Source organism: Adiantum capillus-veneris, chromosome 14, assembly GCF_014529385.1.
Source record: "Adiantum capillus-veneris isolate H3 chromosome 14, ASM1452938v2, whole genome shotgun sequence".
In the NCBI taxonomy this organism is placed as follows: domain Eukaryota; kingdom Viridiplantae; phylum Streptophyta; class Polypodiopsida; order Polypodiales; family Pteridaceae; genus Adiantum; species Adiantum capillus-veneris.
In genome coordinates this window covers 99,066,666-99,075,989 of record NC_140944.1, presented here as the reverse complement: position 1 = coordinate 99,075,989, position 9,324 = coordinate 99,066,666, and positions in this window count along the sequence as shown.

Genomic DNA, 9,324 nt, shown 5'->3' with positions numbered 1-9,324 from the left:
GGCAAGTCCAGTTGCCTACCCACCAAGTGTCCAGTTGGCTCAGTAAACTGACTCTCACACTGAGTTGCAAGCTTGGCAGCTTCCCCAAGACTCCCACAAAGCAAGAGGGTGCCCCCTAGCTGCTAAAGCAGGTCTGGAGTGGGCTGGGACCTGTTCCCACACAGCCTCGGGCCCCCGGTGCCTCCCAGACAATTTTGTGAAAAATTGGTTTTAGGCTAAAACGGGCCATACGAGTCGGATTTTGATGCCGTAAATTGCTATACTAAGCTCTAACTAAGATGTACGGGTCTGAGTACCTGCCATATTTAGCAGCCCCCCCGGGGTCCGAAAATGCATTTTTTTCAAATTCGGGGTACGGGTGCAGATTTTCAAGACGGTTGAGACTGGACGGTTCGGGTGACCAAAAACTTACTATTTTTAGAAATTTTTCACAAAAATTATTTTAATTCACATTTTGAAGCTTTATAACATTCTAAACATCATGGCATTGACAGAATCTGGAAAACTGCTAAAAATAGTAACTTATTCCATTGTATTCATTTCGTGGTACAAGGGTGCTCTTGTGATCGGGTCAGAGACCTTACAACCTCCCCAACGTGAAAAATTTGAGATGTCCTCATCTCAAGAATGAGTTTGGGTAATATTTTAAGAGCATCGATTCGTCCTCCCAAGTTGCATCTTCTTCAGGGTAATCCTTCCATTTTACTAGATGCTCCGTGATAGTTCTGTTGCGTAACTTTCTTTCCCTTGTTTCAAGTACATAGTCAGGTTGGAGCTCGAGAACTCCTTGTGCTGGCATGACTATCTGATCTGAGTCCAAGAATTGATCAGGATTGGGAATATAGGGTTTGAGTAAGCTGACATGGAATACATCATGAACCTTCAAGTTTGCAGGTAACTTTAGCTTGTAGGCCTAGTCACTTACAACCTTAACGATCTCAAATGGTCCACAATACCTTGGGCTTAGCTTCTTGTATCTACCTAGCGATAAATTGCTTTTCTTAGGTCGGACTCGGAGAAAAACCTTATCTCCTTCCTTGAAAGTTCTATCTGTGCGGTTCTTATCTACATAGTGCTTCTGCCTATCTTGAGCTGCCTGAATGTCCTGGAGAATGGCTCTAGTCTGTGCTTCCATATCTTCTAACATCTTTCTACAGGCTTCTACTCTGATGGTTGGATCTGAAAAGTTCAGTGGTGCTAAACAGTCCTGTCCATAAAGAGCTTTGAAAGGTGACATTCCAATGCTTCTGTGTTCGGAAGAGTTATAAGCATATTCTAACAAAGGTAGATATTGTAACCACTTCTTTGGTTCTTGCGAACAATAGGCTCTGAGGATGTCCTCAATGACTTGATTAACTCTTTCAGTTTGCCCATTTGTTTGTGGATGGTATGCTGTACTGAAAGCTAATTGTGACCCAATAGATTGGAAAAGAGAAGTCCAAAATTTTGATGTAAACTTGGCATCTCTATCACTGACAATACGCTTGGGTAGACCATGTAGCCTGAAAATCTCCTTGATGAATACCCGACTAATATCTGAAGCAGTAAAGGTTGTCTTTACGGGTATTAGATGAGCCACTTTTGTGAGCATGTCAACAACCACGAAAACAGAATCATAACCTCCTGTAGAAGGTAACCCTGTAACAAAATCCATACTGATGCATTCCCACTTCATCTTGGGTATGTCAAGAGGTTGAAGTTGCCCTGGTAATTTGATCCTTTCGGCCTTTATCCATTGACAAGAAAGACATTGCCTCACATAGCGAAGTATGTCTCCTTTCATTCCAAACCAGAAATAACTCCTTCTGACGGCGTGAAGAGTTTTAGCATAGCCTGGGTGTCCGGATGTAGGGCTATCGTGTGCTTCATATAGAATGGCCTTCTTTAAAGCTGGGTCTCTGGGTACACAGAGTCTATGTCTGTAGTAAAGACATCCTCCCATAAGAGAGTAATCTTTAGCTTCAGGCATCTTATTCTGCTGGACTAATGAAGCCATACGTTGGTACTCTGGATCTTCGAGGGATGCTTCTTTGATTCTATCCGAGATAGGGTTATTTGGAATAGAGATAGCTCCGAGAAACGATTTTCGGCTAAGACCATCTGCAACTGCATTTTCCTTCCCTGGTCTATACTTTATGTCAAGGTCATATTCCTGTAATAGCTCTATCCATCGCCGTTGTCGCATATTGAGAATGGGTTGAGTAAAAATCCACTTTAAACTCTTGTGGTCTGTAACCAACTGAAACTTGCGTCCAAGAAGATAATGTCTCCATAACTTCAGTGCATGTATAACTGCTAAAAGTTCCAGATCATGAGTGGGATAATTCTTCTCATGATCCCTCAGCTTTCGCGAAGTATACGCCACCGGTCTTCCTTCTTGAGTAAGAACTCCGCCTAGAGCAGACTTACTAGCATGTGTCGCTACTTCAAATTCTTTACTGAAGTCTGGAAGCTTTAAAATAGGAGCTGAGACCAAGAATTCTTTTAGCTTAGCAAAACTAGACTCGTGCTCGGTCTTCCAATCGATCCTCATTCCTTTCTTCAGGAGTTCCGTCAAAGGTGCAGCAATACGTGCATAATCCTTGACAAAAATCCTGCATCCCGTTATTCCAAGAAATCCCCTTACTTCGCTGACAGTGGATGGTTGAGGCCAGTCAAGGATGTCCTTGACTTTGTCTGGGTCCACTGAAATCCCTTCAGCCGAAATGACAAATCCAAGATAGTTGACCTTTGGTGAGCAAAAAGTGCACTTGCTCTCTTTAGCGTAAAGATGGTGTTCTCGAAGGAGATCAAGTACTTTGCGAACATGTTCCTTGTGATCTGTTTCATTCTTAGAATAGACTAGAATGTCATCAAAGAAAACCAAGACAAAGTCGTCCAGGTAAGGTTTGAAAATATCCTGCATGAGTCGATTGAAGCTTGCAGGAGCATTTGCTAGACCAAAAGACATTAGTGTGAATTCGTAGTGTCCATACCTGGTGTTGAAAGCCGTCTTTGGAATATCTGATTCCTTGATCCTGATTTGGTAATATCCTGACCTTAGATCAATCTTTGTAAATATTTTGGCACCGTGGAGCCTGTCCAAGAGTTCGTCGATCCTTGGAATTGGATACTTGTTCTTGACAGTTATCTGATTCAGCCCACGGTAGTCTATGCATAGCCTTAAGGTCCCATCCTTCTTCTTCTGAAAAAGAACTGGAGCACCCCAAGAAGAAGTACAGGGTCGAATGAATCCTTGCTCAATGAGTTGCCTAAGTTGTTCTTTGAGTTCGATGGCCTCCGGAAGTGACATTTTATAAGGTCTTTTTTAGATAGGTTCACACCCAGGGATAGTCTCAATCCCATGATCTGCCTCTCTGTGTGGTGGAAGATTCGTAAGGTCTTCGGGGAATACGTCATCATACTCCCTCAGCCAGTCTGGTCGAAGTGAGGTATCTGATTGGTCCACCTTATTGAGTTTAACTGCATATATTTGTTGAACCTTCCTTAGTCCCTTCAAGAGTCTGTTGGCCTTAACTAGAATAGCCCTAGGTCTCCCATTTTCCCCCTGAATTAAGGCTTCATTACCCAAGTTATCTGTAAATGTAAAGTTTCCTTGTGCACAATGGATATGGGCCTTATTTTGCTTTAACCAGTCCATCCCTAGTATCCCATCAAAGAATCCTAAGGGTAGGGTTCGAAATTGGGCAGAAGTTGGGTGTCCCCCTAAATCAAATTCAATGTTGCTTGCAGAGTGTTGAGATACTACCTCCTTGCCGTTTGCTAACTCGACAACTAGCTTGCTTGATGGATACTTATCTAGCTTAAGCTTTCTCATGCATTTGGGTGAAAGAAATGAAAGAGTACTGCCACAATCTATAAGGAAGTTAACTTGTTCACCTCTGAGAGATCCTGGCGTATGAATGACTGCGTATTGCTCGCAACCATTGGGATTGTCAATTGCAGCATGTAGGGTTGCTCTCTCCACTGCTTCATCACCCACAGTTGGTTGAACTACTGCGGCATTCACTCTGGCGGTAGCTCCACGCCCTCGCCCTCTGTTCATTCTTCCGCGTCCTCCTCTTCCATTAGCTTGGCCACGCCCACGGGTATTCAAGGGTATGGCATTGGCGTTGGTTGCATGAATGTTCCTGGGGCAATTGGATCTGTAGTGTCCATGCTCGCCGCAACCATAGCATCGAACATCAGGGAACTCCATGGTTGTGGTGGTAGCCACAATAGGGCACTGGTTATAGGTTTGGTTGGCTGGTCTGTTGTCCCAAGCAGTGTTCCTTGCCCTCTTTGCCCAATGATTCCTCCTATTCTGATTAGCCTTTTGTACTTCGAGAGCTAGAGGTTTAGCCCTCAACAAGGCATCCTGTAGTGTTGACGGCCTGAGAGCCTCCAGCCGAGTGTTCAAGGGATCGATTAGTCCTTGACAGAACCTTGCCACCTGTTGTTCCAAGGTCATCTTAGGAGCATATCTCCGAAGAGTGACAAACTTTGCATAGTATTCTTCGACAGTTGAATTCAGCTGCCTAAGTGAAAAGAATTCATTCATTCTCAAGGTCCTATAGGCAGGTGGTAAATAACGCCCCATTATCGCAGCTTTGATGTCTTCCCAAGATTGGGAAGATCCTTTAATGTCCAAGTCTCTGCAATGTTGTTTCCACCCTATCTTGGCATCGCCAGTCAAGCGAAACATCGCAAGCATGGTTTGATTTACGGGTTGGGTTCCCGCAGATTCAAAGTAATCGTCCATGGCTTCCATCCATACTTCCACATATCTCTCCACATTTGCCCCCTCGCCCTTAAAGATCGGAGGTTGGGCTTGTTTGAGGAGAAGCTTCTTCTCTTGCGCTGCCGAGTACAGAGCAACAGGCGGTACCTACATGGGTTATACAAAATTCTTGATAGCCTTACTTGAATTTCAAGATAGACACGAGACTTTAATAAAATACAAAATTCCCCTTTATCAAGAGACAGAGATTCAGAGACAAAAAGCACTTTATTGATGGAAATTTATTACAATCGAAACTCCTCAAGGTTTAGAATGACTGATGACCGCTTATTACATGGCTTTATGGATTGCGTATAACATACGCCTAGGAAATGGTATTGACATGATGCACTACTTCATTCGTGTAATAGTTCTTATATACATTCTTGAGGGGATAATAAACTAAGATATCGGGCCGGAGTTCCGCTTTCAGTAATCCAAAGGTTTTGACTCGGTTTGCTGGAATCACATTGGTGACCTTCTCCAAGAGCCAGTCATTGATGGTTTGGTTGGAGTTGCTCGAAACAGTCTGGTCCAATCGTGTGGGCACCAAGTAGAATATCTCTATCACTCTCAACTCTTCTTCAAGTCGGTGGAGTGTGGCATATAAGCCTTCAACAGTATCTCCATGACATCTCGCCTGAACTGGTAAACAGGGGATCTTCGAGCTTGCTCATAAATAAGCTCAAATACTTGGAACTTCCGATATTCGAGCACGGGGTCTTCCTGCAACACCAATGCAAGGAATTCGGATCAACTACCTATATACTTTCAGTTCCTTTTAAATGTTCAAACAATACGACTTTATTTTCCCAGCCTAACCTAGGCTCTGATACCAGGTGTGAGGTCCCCACCCCGTCATATCAAACAACAGATCTAATGGTAAACCTGGTGGCCACTAGATCTATAGCGGAAGCAAACAAAATGGTTCAGGGTTCAACTAGCGGACGATCTCTCATCACAAAGTGAGTCGAGTTCGAGCCTACTAGCAACGAGATCTAGCTCCACCTCGCAGGGGAAGCGTACTTAACTATCTAGCGATCCTAAGACCCACCTTCCAAGAGGAGAGAAACCCCGAGTGCCTTTTTTCCCATGTTTCAGAGGCACGTACTCTCGAGGATTCGCCGCTCTAGGGCAATGAGTAATACCAATATCGAGTAAGCACTATGGGGACAGAGAGTTCCCGACCAATCGGGACCACCCGTCTTGTAGGCATTGGAAACCCGAGCCAAGCCCCCACTTTCCACCCCCACACTCACACTTCCTCGTGTGACCTAATTACTACCACAAGGGTTGTTCAACATAGATATTCCTTGTTTAATTCCGAATCACATGGTTCGTTAAAACAGCCCTTCAACCAGTATTGCAAACAACACCAAGACAGAATTCTAGTAAAAATTCTACGCAAACTTATTCATAAAAGTTCCAATGTTCTGGAGGTACAACATCCCCCCTCCAGCGAGAGTTCACTCCTCCCGTTGTCGCCTAGCTGCCCATACAACTAGGTATGTCCACCGCATAGAAAGCACGTCATGGACACTCCCACCGCATAGAAAGCAAGACATGGGTTCCCACCGCATAGAAAGCAAGTCGTGGGTATCCACCGCATAAAAAGCAAGTCGTGGATTCAAGAGCCCTAACGAGGAACTCTGCCCCCTGTGATCAGTAGGGGGGTCAGGACTGATTCAACATTGGAAATAAAATGAACATGTCGAGCTAAATTTTCCCTAGCAAACATTCTTTCCTCTTGCAAACAGCATACCCATCAATCATTTCTTTCCTACTTTATACTTAAATGTACTATGCATTCAATGCCGAGGTTTCTGTCGGATTTCTCCAACATGTTCGGGGATATGTTCATTCCTAACTAATCGTATGCAATGTTAATTAAACAACTTGAATAGAAATTGGGACCTACCTCTTCCATTTCTTCGTCAATAGCCCGTGAGATGGCCGGTATTTGCTCGTCCATGGGAGCCTTTCCTTTTCCGTTGACATTGCTTGTTCCCGCCTCACGGTCGTGGGCTCCACCGAAGCGAGTTCTCTTAACCGGGGCCATTTTTCTCACTACTTAAATGATAGACTTGAAAAAAAAAAGAGCTAAGGTCCGAGAGTAACATGACAAACCAATCGGCAGATTAGATTTATTAAAGACTCCTCCTTATGCACAAGGTTAGATTTTTCCCTTTTTGCCCTAGCAATTTTAAGGGTAATTCTGTATCCACCCTATGGGAAACGACTCTAAGGTTAATTACTTGGCTTAGATGATTAAGAAATTCAGAGTTTTTCTAATTGATTCACGAAAGATATGAAGTAAGCAAGCTCATTCATTTTCCTAGAGCAATATGAAGGTGCAGAGTGACCGCAGGCATGTGTGATGGAAAAACCTTCTTCTGATTGGACTAATGACGGATTAATTTTCAGCCTTAATCGCATCTAAATGTGGGAGAAGATTAAGTATAATTTAATTACAACTCTATTGAGTAGTGAAAGATTGAATTCTGACAAATCTACACTATTACTAGCTGACAATTTATTGACTATACCGCCTAGAGAGAGAATCTTTCCTAATCATGCATTAATCCTTGATTAAGGATGATGAATGGCTGAATAAATTAGCTAAATGAATGATAATTATGTAATGAAGTATAGCTATGAAAACTTAGAGAGCAGCTATAGAGAATTATAGCTAAAAGTAGGCATAGTAGACAAGAATTATGAGTGGGTAAAGATGAGATTAAGAAGAGCAGTAATTAAACCATAGTTACCGTGATTAGGGGCTGAGAATCCTCTTAAATTTCTGATGCAATGAATCCTCGAGATGGGAATTTCGGCAGCACCTCCCTCCTTGCTTCTCCTTCAAAAGCTGTGTGTGTGCCGGCAGCACCTTCCCAGTGTGTAGGTGTGTGAGTATGCAATGTGTGTGTGTGAGCATATATGTTTGTGTGTGTGTGTGTGTGTGTGTAGGCCTTTAAATAGGCTCCTACAGGCTGAAAATCGATTTGTGTTGCTAATTGCATCTGGATGAGCACTCAGTCCTTGCATGGCAAGTCCAGTTGCCTACCCACCAAGTGTCCAGTTGGCTCAGTAAACTGACTCTCACACTGAGTTGCAAGCTTGGCAGCTTCCCCAAGACTCCCACAAAGCAAGAGGGTGCCCCCTAGCTGCTAAAGCAGGTCTGGAGTGGGCTGGGACCTGTTCCCACACAGCCTCGGGCCCCCGGTGCCTCCCGGACAATTTTGTGAAAAATTGGTTTTAGGCTAAAACGGGCCATACGAGTCGGATTTTGATGCCGTAAATTGCTATACTAAGCTCTAACTAAGACGTACGGGTCTGGGTACCTGCCAGATTTAGCAGCCCCCCCAGGGTCCGAAAATGCATTTTTTTCAAATTCGGGGTACGGGTGCAGATTTTCGAGACGGTTGAGACTGGACGGTTCGGGTGACCAAAAACTTACTATTTTTAGAAATTTTTCACAAAAATTATTTTAATTCACATTTTGAAGCTTTATAACATTCTAAACATCATGGCACTGACAAAATCTGGAAAACTGCTAAAAATAGTAACTTATTCCATTGTATTCATTTCGTGGTACAAGGGTGCTCTTGTGATCGGGTCAGAGACCTTACAAGAACAATAAAAATAACAATAAAACATGAAAATGAGAATCAAAAAAGTTAATTATGTAGAAGAGCATTACCTCAATCCGACCACCAAAGCTATTACCATAACCATAAGCTCCATGATGAAGGACTACAATGCGACGATGAATAGCCATCTCTGATGCACGACAAAATCTCTCAACCTAGCCAATGGTATCTACTACAAAAGTTTTCTAAAGTCACAATAGAAAACACACAACAAAAATATAGACAAGTATTGCAAAAAATTATGATTGAAGCACAAAGCTGTCATAGAGACCATGATCAACAACCACCCAGAGTCTGACAATGTCGAATATGCAAGTTGCATGCCTACACGAACATGATCCTCGCTACAAATATCCCAAAGGGGCACAACAGGGGAGGCTAAGTGGGAGCACCAAAGGCAAGATCCAAAAAAATAAAATCAGCAGCCCATGCGACTGTTCTCCCACCACGCACGCACAAGGTCCGATCAAAGCATGCAGATCCCATGTGCTCATGAACACGAGTCCATGCCGGATGTCGAACATCGGCCCTCAAATCAGCAGCAATGGCTATGTAGTCCCCAGAAATGGCCATGCATCGTGAGTCAGACAATGAGGACAGAGAAGACAAGGAAATATCAACGATGTAGACAAAAGAAATGGTTTTCTTTGCAACAATCTCCCCATGAGCTACTGCGATACAAGAGGCTAATCAAAGTGAATTAACTCCAATAAATGAACATACAAACGACTGCATCGTAAGCAATAGCTCACCATGCTCTCGTTCCATGTTTTCATCCACCCTAGTCTCAACAATCACCTCCTTTCCCTTGTGAGAAGTATTTGTAGCTTAGAAAAAAGCAAAAAAACACAATATCACCAGTATGTAAAACAAATAAGTTAAGGAAAAAGAGAGTTTAAAGCTCTTCAACAAATT